The following is a 6,000-nucleotide window of genomic DNA, read 5'->3' as shown; positions in this document are numbered from 1 at the left end:
ACTCTGCATTTCTCAGAACCTTAGTCACCCTTTTGGCACTTTCTCAAAAAATCATAGCTTTCATCCTCCTTTTGTTTTGTTTCCTTGCAGGTTTCAAAACACCTTGTTGATTCCCAGGCAGAGGCAAGTGTGCTTAGCTGCACAGGGTGATATTTTTTTTTTTATATCAAACGCTAAAAATGGCTTTTAAATCTTAAACATGTTGTAATCAATATAAGTATAAATGATCTCTCAATGAAAGGCGTTGCTCATATTAACACTCTGAATCGGAATTCTCCCAAGTATTATATCATCTTTTAACACCTTTCATGGTATTGTTTTGGTTTCACAGATGACAGCATTTTTTTCCTTTTCGTTCTGCTGACTCTCAGCACATGTGGCTGTTGAAACCAATAACCCTCAGCAGTCAGGCAAAGTTACCAGAAAACATATGGAAACATTTAAAATGTATGAACATGGAAGAAAGGTGAGTTAGGTGACCTTGAACATTGCATGGTTTTTTGGTGCCAGACAGCCAGGTCTGAGTATTTCAGAAACTGCTGATTTGCTGCTGATTTTCCTGCACAGACATCTCTAGGGTTTACAGAGACTGGTTTGAAAAAAGAGAAAATATTCACTGAGCAGCAGTTCTTTGGGAAAAATTGCCTTGTTGATTCCAGAGTTCAGAGAAGAACAGTCAGGCTGCTTTGAGCTGTTAGGAAGACAACGGTATACCTGAAATATAAACACTCATTGCAACTAAGGTATGAAGAAGTGAACCTTGGATCCACAGCAGAAGACCACGGATGTCAATCCGGTCAGCTAAGACCAGGAAACTGAAGCTATAGTTTCCATGGAGTCATCACAATTTATCTTAGATATTGGAAATGGATTGCCTGGTCTGATGAGTGTCAATTTCTCCTGCAATGTTTCAATGGTTGGGTCAGAATAAAAAAAAAAAAGCGACATGAAAGCATGAATCAGTCCTTATCAGTCAGAATCAGAGTAATTTATATTAATCCCAGAGGAAATTATGTGGTCACAGCTGCTCCAAGATGCTAAGCAAAGTACCTTACCTACTTTGTATCAATGATTTTCCTGGCACTTACTACCAACTTAGCATCGTTTAAATACCACAGTATTGTTGCTGACCATGACCATTTCTTTATGATCACAGCAGACTCATCTTCTACGTAAAGAACAATTAAGCTGGCTCAGATACATAAACATAAAGATACATAAACAGTTATCTACACATGTTTCTTTGTATTACTAAATGCACAAGAACTATTGTTAACCACTTTAAGGCCACCTTGCTGGTACTGGGTACTTTATTTATTTTGAGCACCTGGCTCTTTCGTCTACAACCCTATGAGAGACTTTATGTCCTTTTTGTAATGGCTGTCAGTATTTTTGCTACTTGGTAATCTTTGATTTTCATCAAGACAATATGAGAGAATATGAGATAATATTTTAAGAATCGGCCACACTAATTGTAATAACATAATTGTTACACTCGGCCAGACACTTAAATCTCTCTCGTGCACTTGTTCTCAAGCTGTTTTTTTTAAAAAGCCAATAAAGTTTCACAAAGGTCAGAAGATGTCAGCTTGTTTATTTTATAAAAATAATCATATTTACTCAAGTCTCTACACACCTGACCCACAGTGGCTCTGTGGCCCAGAGCAATAGAATTAATGTATATGAATAATATATTAATACATGTCCCAAGGAATGCATCATTCTGGAAAGGTTGTATTCAGGTTGTGAGAAAGTCAGTGCAACAAGTGATATGTGCACAAAAGTCAAGGAGTTTTCTCCTGAGTGGTCGTCCTAAAATGCATCTTTCTCATCCAGGTTCTTACATCTAGTCGGGCACAGGACTTACATCCTTCCTCCATTCACACCTCCTGTCTGCCCTCCCCTCTCCTTACCCCATCTCCATTGTATGCGCACCGATTCTCCGCTTCCATAGTGCCTGGTGTTGCTAGAGCGGAAGCTGCCCCTTCTTTATTCAATGGTGAGAACAATTCATGCCTTGTATCTCACCCAGTCTCTCTCTGTCACTCTCTCTTCTAGGGGCGGACTCAGTCAAGCTCTCAGGATGGCTCATTTCCTCATGCAGGGCTGAAAGCCTGAAAATCTGTAACCCCCCCCCCCCTCCCCCCCCCAGTTGCAGTTGCAGTTCCCAGGTTGTCTGTGACTTTTACATCTAATATCCTCTGACTCAAGCTCAGGGAAAGTGTCAACAGTTTAAGAATGACTTATTCAAGCTGGAATCTTCTGATCTCACAGTTAATTTATCTACTGAATGAACTCTTGTTCATTCTGGGTCTTTGGAGGTGAATGATGCGGTTGAAATCCCTGCCAGTTTGTATAAAACATTTAATTCGCATGTATTGAGGCATTTAGGATACAGCTGTGGTTGCTCCTGTTCAATCATGTAAAGCTTGACCAGGAAGTAATCCACCTAACCACCTCCTACACCGCAGCCACCATGCTACTTCATTTATAGCAGTCAGAAGTCATTCTGGGTTCCCGTTTTTATCTCTTTAGCCATGTCTTCCACATTGTTAAAGCTATATGAATGACAACTTCTTATTTCAACTGTGTTTTCAATTTTTCAGTCCTCATATCGTCATAAAGACATTGACAGATGCTATGCTGAATTACCGAATGAGTAGAAAGCAGTCACAAAATCCCTTTCTTACAAAAAGACTGTAGCAGACTGCTGAAAATGCCAGATGAAGTTGGTGAGAGTTTATCAAACTTTGCCAAAAAACACTCAGAAATTAAAACACTATTATCAGACTGCAAACAAGTTGGGATCTGATATCGGTGGCCCACTGAACAACCAGACACAGGAGGATGGTGTTTGCTAGTCTTAACAGGACACGGAAGGGGAAGCCTTAAACACAAATGCAGGTAGTTAGTCCAAACAGTCCAATCTTCTCACCGTTTAAACACACTGCTCTCTTTTCCAACAAAATGTCACACAATAACCGGTAAAAAATATTTACCAGTGAACAAACTTTAATTTGTCAGCACTACTACTGGCTTTGTCATGACACATTTTACTTTCTCAGCAAACAGAATTTAATGCATATGAGTTTTTTTGTCTGCCATTTCCTGTAGTAAAGTGTGTTCTGCGGGCCTGGTTATGCACTTCCAGGCTCTAAATGACCCTGTCCCATGAGACTAATGCCCGTGTGACCAACTGAACACATGAAGGTCAGAGGGTTGGTCCAAATTCAACAAATATGACTTCCCAAAACACAATGGTAGAACTCATTTCCAGCTGGGCGCAAGAACTCAGCCCTGAAACACACAATGCTGTGGCTCGCGACCAAATGCGACACATGTAGGGCCTGTGTGTGTATGTGTAGATTCATGTGAGGAGGTGTGTGTATTCATTATATGTGAATTTTAACTAATTTGGAAGGCTTGGCATGGTTTTGTTTTGGCTTCAGTTTAGTTTCACCATGTCATGCTCCTAGACTGCAGCTTTTGTCTGTCTTCTCACCAGTTTCTGTTGGGTAATACAGCAAGTGTTCACTCAGTAAATTCTGAATGCCTTCACGAATGGTTTCACCCTTTCTCCCCATTTCAGGAAAGAGACACCAGCTCGGCACCAGTTTTCGAAGGAAATGAAAAATTTGACTGAGAAGAATGTTTTTTTGTTTTTTTTCCTGAAATAAAATGGACAGTAAAAAAGAGTACAGACGAGTAAGAACAGAAGAAAGAATGAATGCATTTAAAAAAGATTTATTGAAGGAAAACTGGGGTGAAGTATATCAGGAACAGGACGTTAATAGTGCTTATAATAAATTCCTTAGAATATTTACATTACTGTACAATACCAACTGTCCAATAAAGCAATATAGTAGGAAACAGAAATATATGGACTGTCCATGGATAACAAAAGGTCTGCAAAATGCATGTATAAAGAAAAATGCTCTATACAGAGAGTTCTTAAGAACGAGAACTAAAGATGCTGAAATCAGATACAAAAGATATAAAAATAGGTTAACTAATATACTTAGATTTAGTAAAAAGGAATACTATAAGAAGCAATTAGATATAAATAGAAATAATAATAAAAGATTATGGGAAATCCTGAACAGTGTTATAAAATGTGGGACTGGACAAAATAACTATCCCAAGTATTTCATTTGTAATGACCATGAAGAATACAATATGGATGTTGTGGCAAATAGTCTCAATGAATTCTTTGTAACTGCTGGACCAAATTTAGCAAGAACAATCACTCATCCTGGGAAAGCACAGGAAAAACCCGATACACTGATTGACAGAAATCCATATTCTATGTTTCTCACAGCCGTTGATGAAAATGAAGTTCTTGAAATTGTCAAAAAATGTAAAAATCACAAATCTTTGGATTGTAATGATATTGATATGATAGTGGTTAAAAGAGTCATTGAGGCTATTATAAAACCATTTACATACATCTGTAATTTATCATTTCAAACTGGTCGATTTCCAGACAGAATGAAAATAGCAAAAGTTATACCTCTATACAAATCTGGAAACAAACACCATTTCACAAACTACAGGCCTGTCTCTTTACTACCCCAATTCTCAAAAGTTCTTGAAAAACTGTTTAAAAACAGACTGGAAAAATTTATAGATAAACATAAACTACTCACTGAGAGTCAGTACGGATTCAGATCAAGCAGATCAACATCATCGGCACTATTAGATTCAATAGAATACATCACAAATTCCATAGACAAAAAGCAATATGTGGCTGGGTTATTCATAGACTTGACAAAGGCATTTGACACTATAGATCATGATATATTAATAAGAAAACTGGAACGTTATGGTGTCAGAGGGGTAGTTTTAGATTGGGTCCGGAGTTATTTAAGTGACAGAAAGCAGTTTGTGAAAATAAATGGTGGTTGCTCCTTATGTATGGACATTGCTTGTGGTGTACCCCAAGGGTCAGTTTTGGGTCCAAAATTCTTCAACTTGTACATTAACGACATCTGTAAAGTGTCCAAAGTATTAAAAATGGTTCTCTTTGCTGACGATACAAACATTTTTTGCTCTGGTGATGATCTGCAGAATTTATTGGAGGATATGACTAATGAAATAAGTAAAGTGAAGTTCTGGCTTGATAAAAACAAATTATCATTAAATTTGAATAAATCTAAACTGATGTTATTTGGAAATAGTAGTTTAAATACAAATGCAAAGATTCAAATAAATGGTGTTGATATTGAAAGAGTCAGTGAAAATAAATTTCTGGGGGTAATAATAGATGAAAAACTTAACTGGAGAGCTCACGTAAGATATATTCATTCCAAAGTATCACGAAGCATTGCAGTACTAAACAAGGCAAAACAGGTATTCGACAGAACATCACTTCATATTCTCTACTGTTCACTGGTTTCACCATACTTAAGCTATTGTGCAGAGGTCTGGGGCAATAACTATAAAACCACATTACATTCACTTTTTACTCTTCAAAAGAAAGCAATTCGAATCATCCACAATGCAGGTTATAGGGAACATACAAACTCACTATTTTTGCAGTCTGAAATATTGAAAATTGACGATATAGTGAAATTCCAAACAGCACAAATTCTATTCAAAGCAAAAAATAAAGAACTGCCAGGTAATATTCAGAGTATGTTTTTTTTTGAAAGAAGGAAGTTATAATTTAAGGGGTTTTTGTAACTTCAAAACAATGAAGGTACGTACTACAAGAAAAGGCTTTTGTGTTTCTGTTCAAGGAGTGAAACTATGGAACAAACTGAATATGGAATTAAAGCAATGTCCAAACATAAAACTGTTCAAAAAGAGTTATAAAAATATGATCTTCTCGATCTATAAAGAAAAGGAAAATATTTAAATTAAGTGAATGTCTCTATTTAAAAACAAACAAACAAAAAATTCATGATGTGATATTATAGTATATAGTATATCAGAAATCTGTTCACTATTTTTATTACAAATTATATCAGTAAGGAAGCTGACTAAATATTCACTGATAAT

This window comes from Rhamphochromis longiceps, linkage group LG16, assembly GCF_057381845.1.
Source record: "Rhamphochromis longiceps isolate RC_006_pf linkage group LG16, R_longiceps_female_GT1.1, whole genome shotgun sequence".
NCBI classification, from domain to species: Eukaryota; Metazoa; Chordata; class Actinopteri; order Cichliformes; family Cichlidae; genus Rhamphochromis; species Rhamphochromis longiceps.
The sequence above is the reverse complement of the archived record's forward strand: the minus strand, read 5'-3'. Positions refer to the sequence as shown.